This window comes from Dromaius novaehollandiae, chromosome 1, assembly GCF_036370855.1.
Source record: "Dromaius novaehollandiae isolate bDroNov1 chromosome 1, bDroNov1.hap1, whole genome shotgun sequence".
NCBI classification, from domain to species: Eukaryota; Metazoa; Chordata; class Aves; order Casuariiformes; family Dromaiidae; genus Dromaius; species Dromaius novaehollandiae.
This window is the reverse complement of record NC_088098.1, coordinates 32,167,477-32,194,254: the sequence shown is the minus strand read 5'-3', so window position 1 is coordinate 32,194,254 and position 26,778 is coordinate 32,167,477. Positions and strand designations below refer to the sequence as shown.

General features: G+C 36.2%; 1 long non-coding RNA gene across 1 annotated transcript in view; it reads left to right on the top strand.

The window, feature by feature from the left end:
• The window catches only part of LOC112983058 (uncharacterized), a 60,809-nt gene that overhangs the window by 3,005 nt on the left and 31,026 nt on the right, over window positions 1-26,778 (top strand). Inside the window, exons 3-4 of the long non-coding RNA XR_003259146.2 lie at window positions 1,635-1,836; window positions 25,246-25,326. This is a non-coding gene — a long non-coding RNA (uncharacterized LOC112983058). The remainder of the gene's footprint in view (window positions 1-1,634; window positions 1,837-25,245; window positions 25,327-26,778) is intronic.

Sequence of the window (26,778 nt, the reverse complement as noted above, 5' to 3'; positions counted from 1 at the left end):
TTATATTAATATATGTTAAACATTATATAGACATATACATATGCTCTGCATACATATATGTTACATACAGCTTCTTTCTACATCTTCTTTCAGAACAATCTCTCTAGGAAATATCCATGAATCTTAATGGATTTAATGTTGCTGTGTGCTTTATCACATTTTGTGTTTTCTAGTCAGAGACAGAGACTGAACATAAGCTAGCTGCAATTATAATGGTATGTGATTCTGGCCTACAGTGTGCACAAGTTTAGGTGCAGTTTAGTGTCTGTGTCTTGCTTCAACTTACAGAAGATATCATGAACCCTCAGACTAAAAGTTGATGGATGATTTTATTCTTTATGTAGACCTCTTTCTACTTTTGCTGTGGCATCAGGGTTTTAAAGTGAATACACTCCTCTGCAAGTACTGCAGAATGAAGGCTCTGAAGTGATTCAGTTCCCAGATGCAGATTTAAAAAAAAAAAAAAAAAGTCATGGTTCTGCATCCTTCTAGTCTCTCTGAGAACTTTCAATGTAGGGACCCCATTACTCGAAAATATTCATAACCACCTGCTAAGAGTTGGAATTAAAAATGTATTAGCAATAGTGGTGAATAATTTATGTATGAATTTCAAGAGGCTAGCAAAAGTTCAGAGCTGTCTATGCAAGTACATATGTATGTATGTCACATGTTTGGGGGGGGTGTCACTCTGGATTTTTCAGTGATCAGATTGTAAAGAAGAAATTTGATACCTATCTAGCATATGTGTGAAAACAAGTCATACATCTGGTTATTCATTCTGTGTTCATTCGCCAGTGTGATTAGACCCTTGGGAGGTTGCATGTGTCCTTCTATTTGGGTTGATAACAGCTTGAAGTCATTTGAATGATACTAATGGAAAAAGTTCTTAAGTATCATTTTTCACTAGAGAAAAAGAAAATGCTGTAAATGTTGAATGTCCAATGGTATTTTCTGTGAGTCTATGCATTAAATGCTTGGGTAAGTCTCCTACTGGATTAGTCCATTTCCCTCACTTACTGCTTGTCATGAAGCTTCATTTGAACACAAAATTTTACAGGTCCTTCTCTAAGCTAATGTTCCTGTTTTCCTCTACTAAGTTGCATGTCATTTCTTCTAATCTCAGCGTCTGGATCTAAACAGGCTGCATTTATGATTGTATGTCATTCTGGCCTACATTGTGCATAAGATTAGATTCTGATTTTTTTTTTTTTGAATGATTTCTTTTCCTTTAATATGTAACTCAGACTTCTCTCATGTACATATGCAAGGTGGTATGGTGTGGGTGTTCCTCATCTCTAGCAAATATTGAGGATACTGTCATTAATATTATATTGGTAAATCACCTAAGCCACTTTCTGTAAGCTTTGTATCAACAAATCATTGTCAGCTTGTGTCTCATTCCACCTTCATTCATGCACACAGATAATTGTTTCTAACATAAACTAATCCTAGTTCTGCTAGCACAACAGATACATATACTTCATCTTTTGTGATAAAATTTGTATAAATATTACTAGACTGTAGAATTCTAATGATAAAAAATAGCTTAAGGATGTTTTTCTTTTGAGGTCAGCTTTCTCTATAGGTGACAACCATGCCTATTCCAGACCCAGTAAAATTCTTTTCTTTTACAGCTCCTGGGGACACAGAGCACAGCACATTGTAACTACAGCAATAGACTCAACTGTGAAAGATCTCTATCAGGCATCACAGAGAATTTGAGGCAGCTGGCAGTTATCAGCTGAAGCAGGTAGTCAGTAGACATGTAGAAGATAAATAGATAATAGAAAAACAATCTGGAAACCTGGGAAAGATTATAAACCTCTCTTCTAGAAGGTAAGTAACAACTCAGGTGGGTCACTGATCAACTCAACTCCCAGATTGGTTGTGCGTCTAATACTACTGAAAATACAACAACAGTTTTACTCTTCATGCCTGTCAGCTCTGAAGTAGTATTCAAGTTGTGGGCAACGCAGTTTGATGTACTCAGTTATAGAAATCACTATCACAGTAAAGTGAAGAAGAATCATACTGTTGGAAGACAGACAACCAAAATCTCAGGGATGGCTTGACCCTCTGTTAAATTACAGTTGCCTGAATAAAAAACAGCTTACACCCCCTTCTTATTCTAGATGCTACTGTATGTATACTGTCAATGCAGCCATTAAATAATATTCTTGTCGTATTAGTCATGGTTGTCTCTGGAGCATGTTTTTTGTTTTGTTGTTTTGGGGGGTTTTTTTGTGTGTGTATAATTGCTAGTTGTCTTAAAATAACTAAACCATTCCATTTCCCTTAGAATTAGCCACAGAAATGAGAAAGGTGCATGTCTATGAATAGGGGAAGAATGTGGTGATTTTAGTCACTGTATATTACAACAGTCCTACAAAATATCTTTCAATTCAAGTCAGTCTTATATTTCCCAGATTCCTACCTATAGAGAGTATGGAATCTTGCATAAGCTTCTTAGGAAACTGATAATGTTTGATAACTCTTCTTGCCAGGTTTTGAGATGTTGTAGGACTATTGGTAGTAGAGAGAGAGTGTCAGGAGATTTTTTTTTGTGAGGGTAGGCACAGAAAAGAAGTCTGTAAATGGCACCTAGAAGTGCTAGAATTACTGCACTGACATCTTTCTTTATTATGTTAACCCAGTCAAATGGACCCCATGAAGTAGCTGAAATCAGTGAAATGTGAATTCTTGATAGCGGTATTCCATGGAGCTGAACAACAACACGAAAGACTTCTGCTCAATTTGCTTTAAAAGGTGCTTTAAAAAAATCTCTGTCTGTACCACGGGAGTTAAAAATCACTCTGCACATTTACACTGAAAGAATATAATCCCAAGACACACCCACCAAATATTTTTAGAATATTAGCTGCCACTATTAAAGAAAATTTAGCGAACAAAGTTACATACTATATTCATAAAACCCATTGACAACATTTAGATGTGTCCATGTTCCTGGTTATGTAAGTAATGTATGTCCTTTGAACAGACCTCGGTGTAATTCTTAAGAGTATGAAATGTATAAGAAAGTAACTGACGTACATGTTTTTATTTTTATTGTTATAATATGTACTTTAGTATGCTACTGAACAATAATTAGTTAAGCGTCCCTGGACATTCTAGCTCCAAATAGTGATTGCTTGGGCTATTTTTCCTTTCATATTTCATTCTATGACTGCTTAAGTACTAAAAATCCAGATTTTCAAAGCTGACATAGATTAGAAGTCTAAAATGATCATATCGTCTTATTTTGATGCCTGATTGGTCTTCCAGTTGTACGAGTATAATTCCAGTGATAGACTCTGCCCAGTCTAGATCCATTTTTTTATAACAATCTCTCAGTTCAGATATTATAGAACTGTAAGTTTCTACCCTGCTGTTATAAGATACACCTAACTTCATTAGGTTAAAGAGCATTTTAGATAGCAGGAGAAATTTCTTTCTGACTCAAGCATTTTTATTTGTTTTTAAGGAAAAAAAAAAAGTAAAAGAAGATGACAGAGAAATAGCCAAAATATAGACACATTATTAGATAAAATTTTAGTGTGTGTCTGAATATTTACTGTGTTAGATTGCAGTATATCAGTAATTATCAGTTAACGAGAAGTTGACAAGTTGTTGTCCTAAACAGTACAAAAAGTACATAGGGAATATATGGAGTCAGAAGAAGGCACCACTCCCAGGCAATCATTCTTACCATTTGGATAGAAACATGTCTTGTCTACTTTTTTCTCTCTCATGAATCCTTTGAATGTTTCATTCTTGTTCTACATTGTGATCCAGATTCAACAGAAATCTGGAAAAATGGAGAATAAATAGTTCAGCTCAGTCTCGGGCTACATAACTGTCTGAGATTTAGGCCCTCCCTTAGGAGGCATAAGCAGAGGGAGGTCTAAAAATCACTTTCTGGTCAAGTTGCCTAATCTGTGCATAAAAGAAGGCATCTTTTGTCATCTAATTGTGCTCAAAAGTGAATTCATTGTTCTGAATCTCAAAGGGATGAAGGTGTCTGTTTTATACCTAGATGAGTTAGACAACTGTTCAAACAAACGTCATGATTTAGCATTCCCAAAGACACTTCCTGTACAGCCAGTGGAAAGAAAAAGGCTTCCTACTTAGGCTTTCTGAATTTCCTCGTGGAGGCATTTAACTCACTGGCTGGATGAGAGCTGGGATGCTCAAGATACAATTCTGAATCATCCTGCCAGGCAGGTGTTACAACACTGGCAGCTGCAACGGTCTGAACACGACCCAAAGTTTAAAAAGACCGCTTTGCAGAAGCCTTAAACTTAAATAAGTGTGCTCGGCTTTGACGGGATCACACTCTTCACTCAGGTTAACATGAAAAGCCAACTCCTGAGTTGAACGTAACTTGACCTACTGAATATCTTGAATATCTGGCATGTACGATTGTTCTCCAGTACTTTCATTTGTTATTCATTGTGTTGAAAACACTAGACTGTATAATCAAAATCATTCAGGAAGAACTTTTACTTCTTGCCTCTGTGTCTTGTTAAAGCCACAGTTTTCTTTACAACTGTCCTTTGGGATAGTTATTTTTTTTCCCAAAGTGGGCAAACCTAACAGATAGAAGTAAATTTTGTTTATTAGTGCTTTATCATGCTTTACAATTGTAGAAATTCTCCGTATATCATGTATTTGCTCTTGTGACTGATTAGGTCAAAAATATAGTCTTGTAATTTTAAGGAATTATAAAAGAGATTTCGGATGTAGTAATATAGATAAATAAATAATAAAAAAAATCAGTGTGTGTGTTGCAGGGGAAGTGAGGCTACGTACATTCTCCTGACAAGCAAAACAGCACTGAGAGAATTCTGAAGAAAGCACAAAATATTTATTTCTGTGGTTCTACAGGAAGGTATTAAGGGTAGAATTTCACTCTCCTTTGGAGAAGGCCTCAGACTGCTGATCCAAACCTCATTTTTCCCAAGACCTACACAGCATGGAAGAGCTATGTGTTTGCAGCTCTTATTTCTTTTTGGTGACTCTCTCATTCTCTAAAAACTAGTCTTTGCTGAAGATTCCTCTGATCTCCTGGGATCACATGTTTCTGCTTTGGATATTCCACTCTTTATAACATCCTAGAAAAGATTTCAGTCCTTGGCCTCTACTTAGTTTTAGTAAACTGTTTTCTGAGTTTTCTGTTCTTTTTACTGCCTCCAGGTACTGCTGGTTGTTCCGTTATAGAGCTACAGTAGATCATCCTATACAGGAAGCAGAAATTTCCTTTTCCTATAGGTAGTGAGACTCTGTACTGAGCCATTACATATAATCTGAGGGACTGTACCACTGTCACAAAATTAATAATAAACAATTCTTTCATGTTTCCATTTTACTATCACTCTTTGTTTCACTGCCAGTAATGTTTTTTGGATACACAAGTATGACGTTTTATATTGTAATATCCATGTGCCATCAAATAACTTAAATTCTGCAGCAGTTCACTGTGGTGTAGGATGGGATTCCAGTGGAGTTTAGACACCTTAGACATCTGCATATAGATATGCTCAAATGTAAGCTGTGCATGGAAATTCCCATTATGGACAACAGAGTCAGTGGAATAGGTGGAGCCTTGGCAGTGACTCATCAGTTGACTAGCTATATATATGCATATATTTCAAAATGAGCTATGTTGTTCTGTAGGCGCCATCTGAACACAGTGAAAAACATGACATTTGTAAAGTGTACTATCATTTTCTGTGTCTTGCAGTTCCCTAAAGGATGCAGCTCCCAGAAACTGGAAGAATTTTCCACTGTAATCATGAAATTTCATACAAAAATAATAAAAAGATCTATCTTGAATATTTCCCAAAATTAAACTGGCCTGTCATGAAGTTATCAAATCTCTTGTCATTTGCTGTGTTTTGTGCACATCACACACTTGTATACTCTAAACTAGATACGCATATTTGGCCAAGTAAATGCAATCTCTAGGTAATCTTGCACATGAGAGTATCCTGAAAATGTTTATCAGAGTAATCATGTCAGTTCTTGAATTTGTTGGGCTTTTTTGATACATTTATGATAATAACAGAATTATTTGAGTTGGTAGCCTGTAATAGTGGGAAACTGCATTTGTTGATGCAGATGGTTTCTCTGGATTCTGTTTGAGGATCTTACTGATATGTCCCATGTGAATAAAATACTTTCCTGTAAACATATTGTTTATTTACTTTGGTAGTGATTGTATGAATCAGAGGAAGGGAAGGCGTTACTCCCTTACTTTAAAGACATTTACTTTCTATAGCACCTCCAGTCTGTTTCATTAGGGTTGATCTGAACAGTTAATATACCAGAGAACAGGTTAGGATGCAACCATCAAACAAAACTGAAATGCAATAACAAAGAGCACCATCTAAGTTATGGTAGGACTAAGATTACGTAGGGTGGCTACTGACCCAGGGCAGCTACAGAGACAGAGCCTGGACAGGTGCAGAGGAGTGGCAGCCAGCCAGTGTTGTTGAACAGATGAAGATGAGCCCAGAAGAGGAGGACTTAAATCTCAGACATTAGCTGCTCTAATATAGAACAAACAAGCTATATAAGAACCTTAAATACCATGACAAGAATTACAGCAGTTAGTTGAAACAAAGTCCTTGGAATTTCTAGAGCAACTTTTAATATAGAAATTCTGATAACAAAAGTATTTAAAGAAATACTAGATTTTGAAACATTAAAAAAAAAAAAACCACACACTAGCTACATATTAAACAGTCTTTGTCATCCAATATGTCATATACTGACTTCTTAAAGAAAGACCATGTCTTTATAGCCACATTTCAGTTTATGCAAAGATAATTCAAGCTATCCCAAGCTGGGAATTGAAATCTGTGAGTCCAGGTATATTGGTTGTGGTATCCAGATTAGCCCACTCTTCATAATGGTACACTGTATTTTGTGTAAGTTAATTGTCCTTTGAACAAACAAAAACAATTTATGAAAGCCCTATTTCTTTCTGAAAGTACATTTTAAGATATAATCTATAAGCTGTGCACATCCACACTCCCTGAAAAGGTTACTTTTCCTATCTTATTTGTAAATCATGGTAATGCTTTACAACACAGTTGCAGACTCTACCGCAGAGGCCTGGCAACTGGAAAACAGACATATAAATAGCTCAAAAGGAGGAAGAAATGTAGTACACAAAGATGTCTTCATAGAACCTATAGCTATCTATAGCTTTAAACTCTATAGTTTTCTTTTCAGGACATACTTAATTGGTTTGGATTAGCCATGGGTGCAGATCATGTCAGGATCAGTCCTCTAAATCTTTTTTATTTTCCCTTATGGAAATATGCCAAAGATCTATAGTATCAGGCATGATATTCCTATTAATATTTCCTATTAAATCCAAAAATCTTTCCTGATAAGGGCATCCATTCTCAAAGTACTTCTTAAAATAGAATAGCTTGATGCTGTGGACAATACATTGACATTGATGAAAACTAGGGAGACGCAGACAAATTCCAACAAGCCTGGAAGAGCCTGTATGCTTCAGAACTGCTTTAACTCATTAATGGAGTAATAAGATGCACAGAGAACTGGTTCTCTGAAAGAACTCAGTGATTTAAGGGCAGACTATTACCCTGTAGTTCCCATTAGCCTGCACATTAGCCAAATAGATCTACAGATACTTCTGTCCCATACAAATCACTGAAACAATAGATATAGGTTTTACATAAAATCAGCATGACCATAAAAAGGATTGTAGGCATATTTTCCAATTACTGCAGTTAGAATGACCAAAGCTTTTGAGTACAGCCTTGTCAGGATTTTTATTCTCCAGGGGTCTACCTATTCACAAATCTGAGGTAGCTGAACATCACAAAATTAGGTTTTCTAATATGTTTTTTCTTTTGTTTTCTCAGAAACAATTTATTAAACCATTGAACGACTTTCATGTAAAAATGTGTTTTGATATATCTGATAGAAAATATTTCATCTTGCCTGAGGGCAAAAGAATGGATAAGATGGCCTGTCATCTATGTTTGTAAGCCACTGTTCCTATTTTTTATCTTTTAAACACGGATTAGTTGTAATGACCGAGAGTGAGCTACAACAGTCCCTTCCAAATGGCTTGTAGCACTCTGTGTATGCAGGAAGCTCACAGGAAAGGTCAGCTAGGTCCCAAATACCATGCATTAAAGACTTCAGTTGGAGGGTTAACAGTGCCAGGCACATTTTGCATTTCGATTACTTTATGTGAGATTCATATGACCAAATGCAGCTTTTATAGTGTAACAGCTACATCTGAGCTAGTCATCTAGGCTGCCCTTCTTCTCTGCAGAAAGAAATAGGCACCTGAAGGGCACAGTTATTCTTATCAAAAAGGTCTAAAATGGGTCAGATGAACTGTGTCCTGGAACTGAACAATTGTCTCCATTGACTATAAAGACAACCCAGGTGATAGTACACATGTAAACATCTGCTAGTTAAATATCTAAATTTAACTGAAATGACTTCCATCCTAACATCTTCCCTGCTTGCATATTGCCATCCTTTCTCAGTGAAAGTTCATCAGTGGACTCATAACATATTTATCATACTGCCTTTAGCTGATTTTTGACGGCTCAGTAGTTCATTACATCCACTCTATTCTGTCCTGTAGTACAATGACTTACCACAAGCACCCAATTTGAGCTGATAGCTCTGTACTGGAGAAGCACATTATTAATTAAGCTGAAGAAAATGAAAACAGAAAGCCATTAAGTAACAGATGAGAACAAGAATTTTCAGACTAGTCTTTTCTGCTCTGCTCTCCGGTAGTGAACAATGACAAGGACTGAGAAGACATTGATTGTATTGTCTTTCCTGTTTTTACTTTTGATGCTGTGAGAGAAATTTCATCCTGATGCCACCTGTCCATCAACATATGTCCTTAAACATAAAGACTTAAAACTTCTTTAGTTAGTCACTTACTGTGCTATAACTGCTGATTCTTACTTTCATCTACTCTGTATTGATGACTAATTGAAAAGCATGCTTTGAGTAGATCCTCTACTGTGGATGTAATACCCAACAGGAGGAAAAAACAAACAAAAAAAATTTTCTGCACTCATATAACAAATCTACCTGCAGGTGGCTTGAACTGTCATAAAGCTCTGCAGCAGCAGGAGTGTTTTATGCATTGGCAAGTTTGAAGATATGGCTAATGAACCTAGGCTGGCAATGCACCTACCACAGACCTGCACGTAGCTGGCAGCTGATCTTTGATATTCATGGAGAAGATATTTTTTTCCTACATACAATGTCTCTTTGCCAAGTGTGTTCATATTTGGCACAGGTAGAAATATTTGATGCTCAGCTATTTTTGCCTTTGATAGAAAACTTTTTTTTTTCTCACATATTAAAATGATGTTCTCTGTTCCTTACAGCCTTCATCAAATACTTAGCCAACCAGACTTAGCTCAAAAATTGCTTTGCAGGGTATGCTAGCTTTAGCTACTTTTTACACACCAGTGAAATCTGTGTCCATCTTATTGATTTCAAATGATCAGCCCTTAAAGTTCTTGGATGGAAAAAGGAAATTTGATTTAGAGTTTTTCAGTGTGAACGAAATTGTATTTCCTAAGTAAAAGTAATATTTATTTAAAAAGCCTAGTTACCAGTCTTCTGGTAGCAAAACTGATCATTTAGAATTATCAAATAAAACAAGGCATGATTTTCTCATTTATTTCTCTGTGAGAATTTTTAAAAGAAAGAAAGATGGGAAAAAATAGATGCCTATACTGAAAAAGCATAATGAGATTAATTAGTTGTTTATAGACCAAGACTCACGTTTTACTTTGTATATATGACTATATGATGAATTTTGCATCCTCAGAACTGTGTTTGTTCAGTTCTTTGGCATATCCAGAATAGAAGAGTTGAGGAAAGAGTTGAAGAGAAGAAGCCTAAAAAGTTAAAAAAAAAAAAGAAAAAAAAAAGATAAGTTCTAATGGGGAAATACTCTTTCTATATTTGGGTAATATTTTGGGTAATTTATTGGTGTTTTTCTGAGGGTTTCATGTTGGTGGTATTATAGTAATGTTTTTATTGTGAATGAAGTCAGAAGTGCTCAGACTAGCAAATGAGTTCTTTTATAAATCTTAATAATGAAAGGTCAATAAGTGATTCTAAAATTACTTGTGACAAATCTCAGCAATAATAGAGGAATATAGTTTTCAATTTACTTGTGTACTTCACCACATTTGATTCAGTGAAACTGATTATGTTTTAAGGCTGTGTAAAGAATTGATTTTTTGACATAGCTACTGAATTAAATAGAAATAATTTTTATTTTGAGAAGCAAGTGATTTTTTGTTTTTTTCTGTTTTTTTCTTTTTTCTTTTTTACTTTAGGATCCAGACCAATTGAAAAAAAAAGAGAGAGAGAGAGAGATCAAGGTACTGTGTGGCCTTCCATAAGCAATTTTCTTGGAAGATAGGTAAGAAAAAGCAAAGAGAAGGCAGGCCAGATCCAGATAAAGCTGCTGGAGGAAGTCATGTCTATCTCTCTTTTAGAGTGTTAGAATGGCCACCTGTGTGCCTGGGTTTAGTTTTCACTTTGCCTCAGAGGAATTAAATCCTACTCATCTAATCTTAACTGCCACGCTGTAAATGGTTTTATAAAGGGAAGAACAATCCTAGCAAAAGTGACAGAAGCCTCATCTCTCTTCACTGCAACCTCAGAATATCTATAGCCCTGGGAGAAAGCATTAATTTAAAATGTCTCTCATAATTTCTTGGTGTGAGCTAAGGGACATCAGTCAGAATTACAATAGGTTGTATTTTCATCATAAAGCAGCATTAGTATCTACTTAATATAAAAATCTCTCTTCCCTTTGTCCCACCTACACATGCACACAGAAAATTAGGAGACATTGGTTTTGAAAAACCTGAAGGTTTAGAAATTTTTAGGTGGAATTAGAGCCTGGCTTAAGTTAAACTGAGTAATAGGTACCAAGAGGTCATTCTAACCCATAAAGTATGTTGTATAAACTTGTTTTTGAAAGAAAGAACAGAAAGAAGTACATGAATGATGTCAATTATGTTTGTTTAAACTTAAGGAACCCTTGATTATGCAGCTTCAAAGTTTCTAGGGAAGTAATAAAAAGTGTCTTAGTGGCAACCTAAAATTTTGTTAGGATGAGAGGAAGTGTGCATACATAGGACCACCAGAGTTTGTTTTTTAGATCTTAGAAACAGGATTTGAAAGGACATCTTCAGCAGTCAAGTTCAGTGTCCCACTATCGCAGGCTATCATGTTCTATTAGTTTTTAAGATTTAGACATCTATTTTTTTCCACAGGATTCATTGGTTTTTTCTTCCTGCAATTCCTCACTTAAGACTGACATATTTGAGAACTTCTCCTCTTTCATGGCTAGTCTTTCAGATAAGTATCATGATCTCTTTATACTCATATGGGGTCAAATATCAACCACCTCCAAGGACTCAGTTCACAACCGGTTCACTCTCTCCTTATTCCCTTATTTATCTGTACCTTATTTTGACACAGCTCACTGCTTTTGATAGATTAAACTCTGACTCGCCTTTTTCTGGAGATACACATTCTTTTTGGTTGTTTGTTTCAGACTATAAATTTCTCCCTGTAGTTAATGGCCTATTAACTATTTATTGACTCAAGAAAGGATAAAACTTTTTCATTTAGGGAACTCAGGATGTACCTTTGAGAGTCAAATGTTTTCCTTCACTGCGCTATGTATTTAGATCAATCTGTGTATTAATAAGTGTACTAATACAAATATCTTCATTAATGTATGGTTTTCATACTGGTTCTTGACTAAGACTGTTCACAACGGGAGTCAGACACTGAAATAATAATAGACTCAGGGTGATTCACACACAAGACTACTTTTTAAGCATACTATGAAAAGTTATCCTCCAAACCAAACAGTTTTTCCCTCCCAAGTTGTCAACCATTTGCTGCATTTGCAGAGGCCAGACAGATTCTCTTCCAGCCCTTTCTTCCTCTTCTGCTTCCTATACTAACCAAGCAAGTACTATCCAGTGATAGGTTTCCCATTCCTTGCACCTATTCTAATATAGATAGTAGCCTTTATATCATTTTAATAGAGCAGTGAATTTTTGCTATGACTTTTAGAAATGATTTTCTATGTTGCTCTTTGGATGAACTTTGGATTCCCTGCTTTAGGCATCTAAAATAGATTAAAGTAGCTAAATCTCAGAAGGCACACTCTTCGCTGACTTTTAACTCTGGAGGTGTCTGTATTCAATTAGCACCTCTTGTTGGGTCTAAAGCTTTGTTCATACATATATGCCTGTAGAATTACTTTGTCTTGAGCAGCAGGTTGCCTTCTCTGTGTTTAAATTCCATTGTGATTTAGAGATCTAAAGATTGTTTCCCAAAGGATCCAATCTAATAACTGTACTTTGGACATTATCGTGAACTGGCAGCATAAAGTTCAACATGTATCAAACCACAATGACTTCCTTCAGAAGGCATGGTCAAGGAAAGAGGCGTGATTATTGTGGTGTGTGTGTTTTGCACATTGTCTATAGGTTGTAGCGTTATGATGGAAGGCAACATACATGAGTGTTGATCTTTGCTCCTTAGATGATTTATGCAAATTAGATTAATTTTAGATTAAACGAAAAATAATATCAACAACATAAATTGTCCACCTAGTATGGACTAGATGCAAAACTAACTTTTCTTTATGGATTCTTTGAGTACCACTGTCAGACCCAAGCCAAGCTATGGTCCTATGGTTGGGTGTAGGACACTATTTGAGATATGGAAGCTGTGGATGTAAGTTTCTTGGATTTGAAGGGAAATAAATTCTTCTCTGGAATATACTTACAAAATAGGCTACATGAAAAGAAGTAGATAGCATCAGGTGCATTTAAAAAATGGTGAGCCCTGCTTACTTAAGTATATAACCTCAGAAAAGAAATTAGCACCTGAATCCAAAATAGTTAGAGGAGTCACTTTAGATGCCAAGGCTCAAAAGGACGATAGTTTAGCTCAGAGATAGCTTCCCTCAGCATATCCTATTAACCCGCCTCTAGACTGCTGCATACTCAGAATGTGTGAGCCATGAATGGCTAAACCTTGCTCTGAAGTTCAGTGAGTTTCAAGATCACCAATAACATTAACTTACACTCCCTGGCAACAGCTGATGACACCTGTACTTGAAAAACTTGAAAACAGCTCAGAGCCAGAAAGCACTCTCTACCTCTAAAGCCAACTGATGTAGATTGGCCACATCCGCACAATATTCTTGATCTTGGGTCTGTGCCTGGGATGGTAACCTTCTATCTCCAGATATAATAATCTCTTTTTACTTGTATTTTTTTCTGGTTAAAATGTTTGTACTACTGAAAGGAAGTTGCAGCCCACCAGCGTCTAGTTTTCAGAGCATGAAACGGAAAGCATCTGTTACATGATCTGGGGTGTCATAGACAAGGCACGTGGGTGTATTTGAGCTACAAAACCTGCAGGAATAGTGCTGGAAATAGTTGGTGAAATAGTAAATTAGTAAGGAACAGTAGCATTGTAAAAGCCTTGGGTATGGGAGTGGCTCTTGGCTCATGCAGACCTGAGCATTTTCAAGGAGAGTGCTGGATGGTACAGGTAAAAACTGTGCCAGACAGTGTGTTAATAATTAAGTAGTGTGAATGGTTGGAGGTTCAGGGCTTGAGCTTGCTCGCTAGTCCTATTTTATTTAGCAGTGTAGACATAGCCAATTGAGATAAGGTTTTACTGCTGGGCTCGTTTTCTCCTAATCCAAAAAAATGTTCAAACATGACTAGATAAGGAGACAGAGGCAGATAACATCAGGCTAGTTCCAATAACAAGGAATGCACAAAGGTATCAGAAAATATTTGCTTTTCTCACTCACAGCTGAAATAAACTGTGATTTTAGCCTCTGATGCACATACAAGTTTAGTGGAATTTATTAGAAATAGGAATACTGTAGGGAGACCAGGTCAGACATAGAAAGCAGAGCAGAAAAAGGGATCACAAAGATGTGAGAAAGAACTGTGGACATATTATAAAACCAGAACTAAAGAGATGGATAAAAAGGAGTCTTAAATAGGACTTTCACAAATACAGTAAAGGTTGCAGTGATACCTTGATCCTAGTCACACAATAGATCTTTAAGAATAAAGACTGTTGCCATTAATACTACAGCATAACATTTTATTCAGGTGTTTGTTTTTAATAGAAAGTGAAAAGAATAAATGAGTTCAGAGATGAAACAGTAAATCAACAAGACATATCGTTGGCCAGCTCTGGTGCCAAATCTATTTGTCTTAAAAATTATGAAAATAAATACCATCATTTTTCTTTGAAAACTCTTCTTTAGATAATTTAGATAATTTGTGTAAAGTACAATAAAATAATATCTAACCATATTCATTCAAAATATAAACAGGGAAAGATGACAGTTTAATTATTTCTTATTGACTCTAAGGGTTTTAAAATTAGCACTTTGTTCTAAATGAGGTTTTTGCAGATAATTGCCAAAATATATTGTTGTTGTATTGTTGTTGTAGTCATTATTATTTTTATTTGTAAATCTATGGCTGAAAAAGACTGTAGACAATTCACTAATGGAAGCAGAAATGGCAAGAGAATTTGCAGTTGGCAGATTTACAAAACAACGTAACAGTATATATTGCATAAAGTGACACCTAAAGAAAAGTAAAATAGCGGTAGTTATTTTAAAATTCAGTTGCAATATTATTTTAAAAATACAGAACATCATTGTTATTCCTTAAAAAAAAAAGCTCTTTCCATGTCATCTTGCTTAAAACACTCCATATTGTTGGTTTTGTGCTATGTCTATCTAAATGGATGTTAAATCAATTTTTAAAACATTATAGATGATTACCAATTACATTCTTACATTATTTATCTCAGTAAGACAAATGTAGTGCTGAGAATACCTCTTGAAACAGGCACATTGACTGCAGTGGAACTGCATATATATAAAGATCTGCATTGGTAGTTCTTTCTCCACCCAGTGTTTTTGCCTTTCAGTTCAGTTATGATTTTTGAATGTTAGTGTGAAAGGTGCTTCACAGAATAATGGCCTGAAGTGGAAAACTGCTGATCAAGCCAGGTGTCATTGCAAAGCAAATTGTCACCCTGCTGTGCTTAGAATCTCACAGACATGGTTTTATAACGCGACTCTGAAAATATTCTTCCTAATTTTTCAAGGGGATGGGCAAATCTGTGAGAAATGTTTGCTGAGATATCAAGAATCCAAGTTGGAAAGGAGGGATGAGATATAACTTTAACATATTTAATTCCTTTGTCTATCCCTGCGTTACATGTACTTGGGGAGAGGTGCTAGAATGTTTTTTTAGTGCATTGATAACAGAAGAGACTGGTGTGAACTTATCAGGTAGCCTTATTCTGTCATAAGGGACTATCTACAGGTGTCATACTCTGAAAGTAAAACAGAGAAAACCATTCTCTGTCCTTGCATATTAAAAGGCAGTGAACATGCCCAGCTAAAGTGGGTGAAGAAACAAGGCCAAAATACACCGACTAAAATTAGACAGGGTTTCTATGAGACTTAGTAATGACATTTCCTTCATCAGGGACAGAATACATTTCACACAACATATGTCTTCACTCCAGATGTTTGGGAGATTCTTTTTGAATCCCTTGTCAGGACAAGTTTGTATCATTTTGAGGAGGAGAGAGAAAGAACAGATTAATAAAAAAGAAAGGGACACACAGTACTCAGTAACAGAGAGACATTTAGCTGAGAGGGAGAGAGCCACATTCAACCTCTTACTCTGGGTGATTTAGACCAGAAATTAGAACTTTGGTCTCATTCTAGCTTCAAAAGCAGAAATCCCATTTTGAGAAACTCTGATGAAGAGATGAATATTGTATGTGTAATTGTGCAAATAAGTCTTGTTATGCTGCTGCTGTATTTGGCCCAAAACATGATTTGAATAGCTGCCATATTTCCAAGTAACTGGGAGTGAATATCCGACTACAGATATTTTCTTTGATTACATAAATGTCTCATACCTTATTTCTAACTAGTTGTGCTAATCATTCTGGCATTTTTCCTCCTTGTGTGGCTATATGCCCACAATATTTTTATTGTAGCCAATAAATCAGTTGAAGTATCAAACAAAGCTTTTTTTTTAATGTTGTTTTTATGTTTTGGCCATAACTCAGGAAAGCATTTCAGGGGTTGTCTCTCAGTAAACAAAGGAGTGGCCCTCCTGACTTCAGAAATTTAAAAGGAAGTTTTTGTTTGTTTCCTCAGTAAGATAACTACAGCCTACAAATGACTTTGACCTTTCTTCTCATGGATATTAAATATACCATTATTTTCTAGACACTCTTTATTTTGAAATTTGAACTAGAATTTAATCTTTAAGGAAAAAAAGTGGAAAGGATCAGTAACAGTTGAACTCACATTTCACAGAATCACAGAATCACAGAACAGTTGAGTTTGGAAGGGACCTTGAAAGATCGCCTAGTCCAACCCTGCCTTGATCAAGCAGGACCACCTAGAGCAGGTTGTCCAGGACTGTGTTCAGGTGGCTTTTGAATATCTCCAAGGATGGAGACTCCACAACCTCTTGGGGCAACCTGTTCCAGTGCTCAGTCACCCTCACAGTAAAAGCCTTCCCTTCAGATATTTACCTCAGTCTTGTCTTCTTGAGGCTGAACAGTCCCAGCTCTCTCTGCCTTTCCTCGCATGAGAGATGCTCCAGGCCACTAATTATCTCAGTATCCCTTTGCTGGACTCACTCCAGTAGCTCCATATCTCTCTTGTACAGGGGAGCCCAGAACTGGACACAGCACTCCAGGTATGGCCTCACCAGGCCACAGTAGATGGGAAGGATCACCTCCCTCGACCTGCTAGAAATGCTCTTCCTAATGCAACCCAGGATACCATTGGCCTTCTTTGCCACTGGGGCACGTCAATGATCTGCGATCAGCTTTTCCTCCAGGACGCCCAAGTCCTTCATTCATGCAGGTCTCCTGCCACCTTTGCCTGAGTTCTTGCTCGCTGGGATGGTCCGTTCTTGAGCTTGGAGGAGGTGATCCTTGAATATCAACCAGCTGTCTTGGACCCCTCTTCCGTCTAGGACTCTATCCAATGGGATTCTTCCAAAAAGGTGGCTAAAGCTTTGTCCTGAAGAGGCCAAAGTCTGCTCTCCTGAGGTCCAGGGTTGTGATCCTGCTTTTTGGTCTGCTGCCTCCTCTCAGGGATGAACTAAACTCCACCATCTCATGGTTACGTTAGCCAAGGTTGCCCCCAACCTTCACATCTCCAGTCGGCCGTTCCTTGTCTGTAAATACAAGGTGGAGAGGAGCAGAGCACTTCTCTTTGTTGGCTCCTCTATCACCTGTATCAGGGATTTGTTATTTTTGCTCTCCAGGAACCTCCTGGATTGCTTGTGCCTTGCTGTGTTGCCCCTCCAGAACACACCAGGGTGGTTAAAGTCCCCATTAGGACCAGGGCCTGCAAATGTTAGACTACTTCCAGTCTGTAGAAGGCCTCATCTACTTCTTCTTCCTGATCAGGTGGCCTGTAGCAAATACCCACAACAGTGTCACCTGTGTTAGCGTGCCCCTTAATCTTATCCATAAGCTCTCGACACGCTCATCATCCATCCCGGGCAGAGCTCCATACACTCCAGTTGCTCTCTCACATAAAGGGTGACGTTCCCTCTTCGCCTTCCTGGCCTGTCCTTCCTAAAGAGCCTGTATCCATCCATGGCAGCATTCCAGTCATGCCAGGTATCCCACCATGTCTCCATAATCACAATGAGATCATCATCCTGCAACTGCACACACATTCCTAATTCCTCCTGTTTATTCGTCATGCTGCGCACATTGGTGTACGGGCACTTGAGAGAGGCATGCTGATTTCCCAGAAGGGATGCAGGAGGTTTCCTTATAGTTTTGTCTTGTAGGCAGTTCCTTGCCTGCATGAAAATGCTTGAGGTACCCCCACTTAAACCCTGTTTTGTTGATTATGTGATCCCTATAACTCTCCTCTTCCCATGTATTTAATAAATCTGTGAAAACTACAGAAACAGTAATTAATGTGAAAAAAGCTAATTATTCTGTTTAACAGGTTGACAATTCCTATTGCTAAGAATTGAATTTCTATCACTCTAAGTTATATTAACAAGATGTTAGTATATTTCATAATGCTGTGAATGCAAAACTTCATATTAAATGTCAGTGTATTTTATGACCACAGCTTTTTATCCCTGAATTCACTAATATGATAATGGAGCCCAGCTATAGTACAAATAACATTATACTATATGGGTAATAAAAACAATAAAAAGACCAAGGGGCAGATACTTGAACAGAAAAATCTATAAAATACGTTTTTACCTTGCTTACAAGCAATGAATTTGAACAAACAATTCCAGAACCATTTTTTTCTTTTTCTGTTTGTGAATAATTTCCACAGACCAAGAACTCAGAAGAACAAGAAAAGTATGTGGATGTACTTATGAAACTGTATCAAAATGTTTTTGAAGTTGACTCTGAACAGTTGCAGAAGGATCTAGGTGACTGGTTGGTAAAATAGTAGATGAAAATCAACACCAATAATAGCAAATAGCAAAGTAAAGCACATGGAAAGAAAAACAATCCTAGTTATACAGACACAATGACATACTTCAGTGTGACTGTTTCCACTTGGAAAGAGGTCTTGAGGGCTTTTTGGTTAGTTCTCTGACAACCTGAATTTGATGCTCAGTAGTGACCGAAAAACAATTGCAGTGATATGAATTATTAGGAAAGGAATGGAGAGCAAAACAGAAAACATAATTTTACCATTGTATAAAACTGAGGTGCTTGAAAAGCTTAAATATTTCATGAATTTCTGGAAATGCAAACACTCAAAACCCCCAAACCTGGAAAAAGTATCGAGAAGGAGGTGTGACATGACAAGAGGTATGGAATTGCTTCAGGACAAATGAAAATCAAAATAAAGACCCTGAGTTTTTGAGATTCTGTTCTCTTTCCCTTCAGATATATGGTTTCCAGAATGCATGCTTGGCATGTTTCCTTATGGAAAGGACACATAATTTAGCATATTCGACGTTGCATTTTAGGATTAGATGTATCTGCTCTAAACGAAGTGTTTAAAAATTAGACACCTAAGTCTAAGCTAGTCACCTTAGCCATGCTATCTAATCATTTGGGAAAAAGAGCCACTACAGAAGATTTTCATCTTATTTTAGCATAGTAATCTGCTTATTTTGAAGAAGGTCTACTGTTTCAGTAGCTATTAATAATTGCAATGGAAAACATGCTTTCAGCGGAATGTGATGATTTGAATGGAATATTAAGATTTGAACGAGTAATAATGGCTAGCAGGTCATGAGTTAAAAAAATACTTTCTGATATTTTCCTTGCAAGTTATGGTGGGTATTTTTTATCTAGTTGTGAAAAAATCAGTGTTAAAATCTGGGTGCTAATTTGTTTGTAAAGATTGTAATTAAAGTTCAAAATCAGTTTTAGTAAGAGCCAGTTATAGCCAGAATATTGCATTGTATATGTAGGTAGGATTCTGCAATATGGTTCATCAGCTTAAGGCTGTAGTATTTATGTTACCTGAGAAATCAGTTTCTAGTATGTGGTGTGTTCATGATGCTACTAAACCTTTGTAAGTGCATAAGGTTTGTTCTTTAGACACTTCGTTGCCTTCATGTCAGGTTTTGAAGTGGTTTAATGAAATTATTATTGACCTTAGAGTGCTTAATGGTTTGGAACTTTTGTATTAATTTAATCAATTAATTGTATTCCTAAAAGATGAAGAAGTGTGAGGTGTTCCTCTGGCAGCCATTTATCAGTCATAGCTATCACCTTATAACATTTTGACAGAGAGGCATTTTTTCCCATATTCCCTTATCAGATGTTTTTAATTTTGGCCTTTTTTAGCTTAGCATTACAATGTATCTTAAACTGCGTTTGAGAAACTGATGTAAAATGAGGTATATAAATATGCATTTAATTGCATATTTCTGCACAACACAGTAAGGTTATGAACTTGAACCTTTCATTTTCAATAGGGAAGATCCCACTGAAAAATATAGGAGTTCAATCAGATCAAGTTAAAGCACAGGAGGAAGGACTGTTAAAGGAGGAAAATAAAAATATCAGGAGTGAGTGTGGGCTTAGACAGGGAGCAATATTCAGTAGAATTAATGAACATAATCCTTTTTATTCCTAAGTAGTGAATATAAAATTTATTTTATTCCAAGCCATGATTCTTTTCTATATCTAGTAAGAGCTGGGAAAAAAATTACTGTGATTTGTAGTACACAGAAAAGAAGTTATGTTTGTGCTAGAATCAGAAATATGAAATATGTGGTAATTTCATTCTTGGAGTGTCCTTTCTGTTATGGCAACCATTCCATTTGTTTTTTTATTAAGCAAGAAAGATTATCTTTCATCTTAACAAATGCCTCACTCTTTTACTTGCTAATGAGAAAAAAATGCCTTCCACAGCAGAGATAGTTGTATATTTTGTCAGTCGAAGCTTGCCCTATTTAACGTAGTTCTTTTCTAGACTTTTCTGTGTTCGGGTAATTACAGAATATCCTTACTTTTTTTTATTTATTTTTTGTGATATTATTAATTTGGTGTCAGGATATACAAGACACATCAGCTCTGGAGTCATCTAGAGGAAGCAAAAATGCTTTTTTGTCTCCTAATTGTTCCTGGGAGGGAGTAAGCTCTCATGAATTCACAACTAAATTTTTGGGCAGACAGTGGAGTAGGAGAGGATCCTTCTGAGGGAAAGTTTATTGCAAAGTTCAAATGAATCAAAATACTTCAAAATAACATATATCCCAGATTTTTCCTATTGAAAATGTTTTTCCTTTTCAAAGTGAGACCTATCCATCCTCCTCTAACTAATATTTTTTGATCTGGACTGCCACTTTTCTCAAATGAATACCCAAACGTGAGACAGCTGTACAATCAAAAAAGGTCTGTCTCCAATTCTCTTGCTGCAAGTGTATCATTTTCCATATATAAATATTAACTGAAGAAGAGAGTTGGACCTGGGTCTCTCATATCACAAAGGAATGAATTCTGGTTACAGAATAATCTCTGTTTCCCCCTCTCTGCTATAAAGAGGAGCAACTGCACAGAAAGATTACTGCTTAAAATAATCATCTGGCAGGTGCAAAGGGCAGGCTTTGCACTCAGTGAAGGAAATCAGGGAATTTGAAACATGCTCTTGTTATATTAGGTGACTTCCCTAACTATAGAGACTTGCCCATTCTGCAGTGACATATCTACCTTTCCATGCAAAACGTTGAAATGTACCTCCTAGGAAATAGGTTGAATCTGGATTTTTTTTTTTTTTCCAGTGGTAACAAGGAGTAAAGGCTTTTCTCATTCTCATTTTTGGTAAACACTCGTGCGCACACACGCAGGCTGGGGGGCCGAGACGGGGCCAGGCGGGCCGGGGGAGCCCCAAGGTGGGGGGGGTCAGGGACGGGCCATTATTGTGAAGTCGTGGATGAAATATTAAATGGAATTATAAAAGTATCAAAGTTCCATGGATTGTTGATTTAACCCTTTAAATGGACATATTTGTGAGCAGTTAAAGTCCAGTACTCAGGGTAGATGGAAGTCTGCTGCCTTCAGTGAGACTCTCAATGAAGATTACTTCTAGGATCAGGCTTGTATTAATATCTTATGTTTTTTGAAAATCAAGTATTGGAAAATCTTCTATGAAAATCTGTTTTGGAAGGAAATCATGGAAGACTTCTCTCTACCGTTTGATTAAACACAAATCATAGATAAATGCTATAAATGCATGAGACCATAATGTAGAAAGTGTTTTTTTAGCACAGATCATATTTCAGAACCTCAGTATCCTCACACCTCCAAATTGACACTATGTTATTTTTTCCTCCTAAAAGATACCCTGAACTAAAAAAGATAAGTAGACATTTATTTATAAGAACTGAGAGACAAACTTAGTTTTACATAGTTAACAATGGCTTTCGATTCAGGAAAACTGGCCATTTGGAGAATAAATAATGGATTCATTCTAAAAGCTCTGTGATCCCTTTTGATCTGATTACCTAGGATCTCCAAAGTTTCATTGTTTTGTCAAGAGCCCATAACATGGCTGGCTATAGCCAAAGCAGTGCTGGAAGCATGGAAGAGTAACCTATGTAGCAATGTACAATGTGTTATTGAGAGAATACTGAGTCCATGGCTACACAACAATCGGAGAAATCATGGAGGAGGAGGAAGTATTTTATTTCTGTTTAGAAGCTCAAATAAACTGGGAGATAGCATATAACTGATTAATGAACAAGGTTTTATAACTTTAGTTGCATTGCGAAGCCAGCATAGACTGGGCTCTTAGAACTTGGAGGCTTCGTCAGCCATGATCAGGCAAGAGAATCTACCATAGTGAACATAAAACAAGCTGCAGTATGCCCTGTGCTGTGTTTCCTCATCTTTTATGTTCATGGTGCTTAAACTTTATCTGGGATCTTTAGAGCTTTATTTTCTAAACCTTTTTTATTTTTATTTTTTTTGTGTGTGCAACAAGAGTTTTCTCTGAACACTTGACATTTCCACTTATTTTTCAAGCATTTCCTTTGATATGCATGTGACCTGTTCAGTTTGGTTCTTTTTGCTCCATTCTTCATCTTCCCATAATGCAAACTGTGCAAACATCTCAGTAAAAAGCAGTTTTCTCACAAGCCCTTTATTAAAGAACAGATTAGCCCTACAAACTGAATTCTAATAATTTCTTTTCTTCCTTGGCAGAATGCTCCATCTCTACATTATAATGAAATACCCATACTTCACACGCACGGCTGTGAGCAAAAGCTTGTACATAGATATTCTCTTTCCCTTCCAAGGGAATGGACAAAGAAAAAGGTTAATTTGCAGTGCCCATCTTTGGAATGGAGTTTACAGCTCTAGTCTCCCAGAAACCAGCCATTTATGCTGAGGGGCATTCAGTCCATAACTCCCTGTGTCAAGATTTTTTTGTCTGTGTCCCTCCCCAAAGAAGAGTCCCTGCTTTGAACACCTGTTGCATATTTCCTAAATCAGACACTCAGGTAGTGTCAATAAGAAGGAATACCATCTTACAGATTGTTTGGTTCTCTAGCGTTTGATTAGCCACAATATCAATTTGTCAGTTTTTCTTCTGTTTTTTTTTTTTTTTTGGCAAATCTATTATTAGTAAATTTGAAAATGAAAAATAATTCTGCGAAAAATAAGGTCAGCCTCACTGCTATATATAATTTGTTCTTAACATGCTGGTATTACTGTTATGACTATTATGATATTTCTATGAATACATAGTTCATGTTATAAAGAGATCTATTTCCATTCCAAGTAATGTTTTTTCATTTTTCATTAAAAACATTGAACCATAATGTGAATTACAAGTGTTACCTAGTCTTTATGCTCCAATGTTTTTTTTTTCCTTTTATACACTCATATATACATTCATAAATGTATAGACCTATCTTCATATATATTTTACATAATTTTGAATCTGCCAATTTGGATTACAGAATCATGCAACTTCTGCAAAAAGAGCAAGCAATTCTTATTGCATCAAAAAAATAATCAATACGCAAACTATGATGATCACAAACTTTCATGACAGCAAAAACTAGCATTTCAACCATGGTGTTACAGGCGAGAGACAAAATCCCCTTTGCAATATGTCTTTATATGCTTTTTTAGTTTTTTAGAGTATTACTTTTCTGTGAATATTATGGTTGAATATTTAGGCCGTAAAATACTGCTAAAGAAATAAATGCTGTATGTTACTCGGTACTCTGGAATCACCATGTTTAGAGCTCAGAAACAGTTCAAAGGAGAGTTATAGAATTTAAAGAGAAAGGAAATCCTTATGGTCTTTCCACTGTAAAATTATGTGCAAGCCTCTAGGGAGTATATTTTGAAAAAATAAGAATATATGTAATTATTAGAAGATTTATTGTTATTTAAAGAATAGCTACTGCAGATGAACAGAATTTCTATAAAATGAGAGGACAGTCTGCCAGTGGAAGCTGGAAGGTATAAATTCAAAGGGATAAACCATCTCTCAAAGAATATTTGGTCTTCCGCCATCATGAAAGCACATTCTTCTGTTCCTCCATTTGAGATTCTGAATGCAATACTTGCATAGAGAGTTCATGTATTTGCAAATTTCAAAGCAACTGTTTTTTATATCTATATACTGCTATGGAGCAATCTGTACTTTAAGTGCCAAAGCAAGAAAGATATCATTTTCTTTTTAATAGAAAAATGCTGTATTTGATGGGATAAATGTTATATGTTTACACCATCGAATAAATACTTCACTGGAAGAAAAAATTAGTTTTCCACTGAGACTTTCTGGGAAAATTAGAGTCCATATTCACTGGAGTTAATCTTATGTTTGTAGTTGATATTTTAGTTTACTCTGTTATATAAAATGAAGTCTAGTTTCAGTTTGAGAAAGCAATTGAGTGCCTACAGCTATGCTTAAACTATATAATCTGGGAACACCTCCCAGTCTTTGGACACAAAAGTTTGTTTATACATTACCCTCTTCCCATTTGTGACCTAGTTAACATGGAAGGAAATCTGGAAGCATGGGTCGGTAGGGAGCCATGGCATGTTTTCCACCTCTCTGAATTGGAGAAACAAGTCCATGGAGCATGATGAGCATGTAAAAGAAGCCAAAATATATTGAGTAGTATCAAATAGAAAAAAAAATGTCATTTGACTAAGTAGGTCTTGAAGACCTGTTGTTCATCAGGGAAGGCTGGGATCTTTACCTCTGGATTGGGATTTGAACTTGAGTGACTAAAGCTGGGCAATTTGCTAAAGAGAAGAAGATTCAGAGCAAAGTATTAAGTTACAGAAGACAAAAAGGAAACAGGAAACAATGACCAGATTCAGCCACACATTTGACTCTGTGTTTCAGCTGAGAATTTCAAGGCTGTCTGTGAGGTTTCCTGCTGAAAGTACTCAGGACTACAGGGACTTCATTAGCTACAGTATGTGTAGAAAAACAGGCATATTTATAGATGTCTACAGGAATGGCACAATAGGGAAACATTTCAGTTATGCAAAGATCCTGTAGTAGGCCATCAGGATTAGCAGGATAACATAAGATGGATAGATGAATGATTTTGTTTAACATTTGCCTAAGTTTTCTTTTTCCTTTTTTTCTTTTTTTTTTTTCTTTAATTGAAGACTACATCTATATCCCTCAAGAAACTCAAGGTGTGGCAGTAATTCATTCATGGACAGATGTAACCAACAGATTTACATGAGGCAAGTAGACTGTTAAAAAGGGGGAGGCTTTGGATATACGAACAAATCATAAAACAAAACTATTGTAAATCTGACCATTTGGGAATCAGAGAAATTGTAGGAGGTGCAAAAGTAGTTTTATCTTTTGGACCCAGCACTTCTAATTGGAATAAATTAACTACTTATGCTCCTAGATCTTGGATGATGGAACTTACCTGAATGATAGTGAATTTTTAATGGCATTTCTGATACATTATCCAGGATTACATATTTGGGAAAAGCCTTATTCAAGCTGATGACTTGACAGTTTCTATTTCACAGTTAATTATTTAGATTCCCAAAACAAAATGAGAAAGAAGATAACTTTGCAAGCTTTCGAAATGCATTTAAAAGCAATACATCATGTTACAAGATGCTTGAGGGTACCCTTATATAAAGAGATATTCATGTTAAACAAGGAAATGAATGGTCAATAGGCTAGAGAGTATTGCAGAAAGTTGCTGCAATAGTCAGATGATGCATGTACAACTTGCAGCATTCTCCAACCATCGATTGGCCTAAGCTGAATTCTGGAAATACAGAATAGTAGCTATTGACCTGACTTGTTGGAAACTAAATACTTGTTTACTTGATAATACAGTTGTAGTTAGAAAGGTTGAAAGTATCTCTGTGGAATGATAAACAATTCAGGAATGCTATAAATCGCAGATGGAATGGTGGGAATTGACCAAGCAGAGGTCTGGTCTTTCTACACCCCTTTTCAGGGTATTTGTATATAATTGGTAGTAAACATGGAATTTAGCTCTGTAAACACCAGATGATGCAGCTGGAGGGACATAATACAATTTTTGCTACACAGTGGAGCACATAGGTAAAAGAAAAGACTACGAGTACATTAATCAAACATCAAGTTACCAAAATTATTTTTTTGGGGAGGAAATGAAAAAAGCTAGTAGGAGAAATCAGAGGAGATTTTTCTTGTAGAGGCAGAGTAATATTAAAGACACTGGTGAAATATTGTCTTAAGCACTATAGTACTGTTATTGTCTTCGATGACTGAGAGAGATGAGCTACACAAGTATACAGACAACCAAAATGACTGGAAAATAGTATTACCAGGAGGTACTGAAAGAGCAAAAGGATACATGTGAGGAAATGTATCTATTATTTACATAAATATACATATAAAGAATAAAAGCCATAAAAGAAAACAGAAGTATTTACCTTAAATGATCATGTTCGCACATGATGGAATTATTATAAATCTACCATGAATCCATTCAGTCTGGAAAATCATTGCCAGGCTGTCTCAGCAATGAAAAAGAAACCTTCCTAGACTGATGAGTTAACTGTAAAAACTTATCAAAGTTTTCTATGCATTTTTCATTAGTTTCAGTGATGCTTCCATCTAATGCCCCCTCTACAGGAAGCCTTTTGATATTTGTTGCAGAGATGAATTACAATAAATAAATA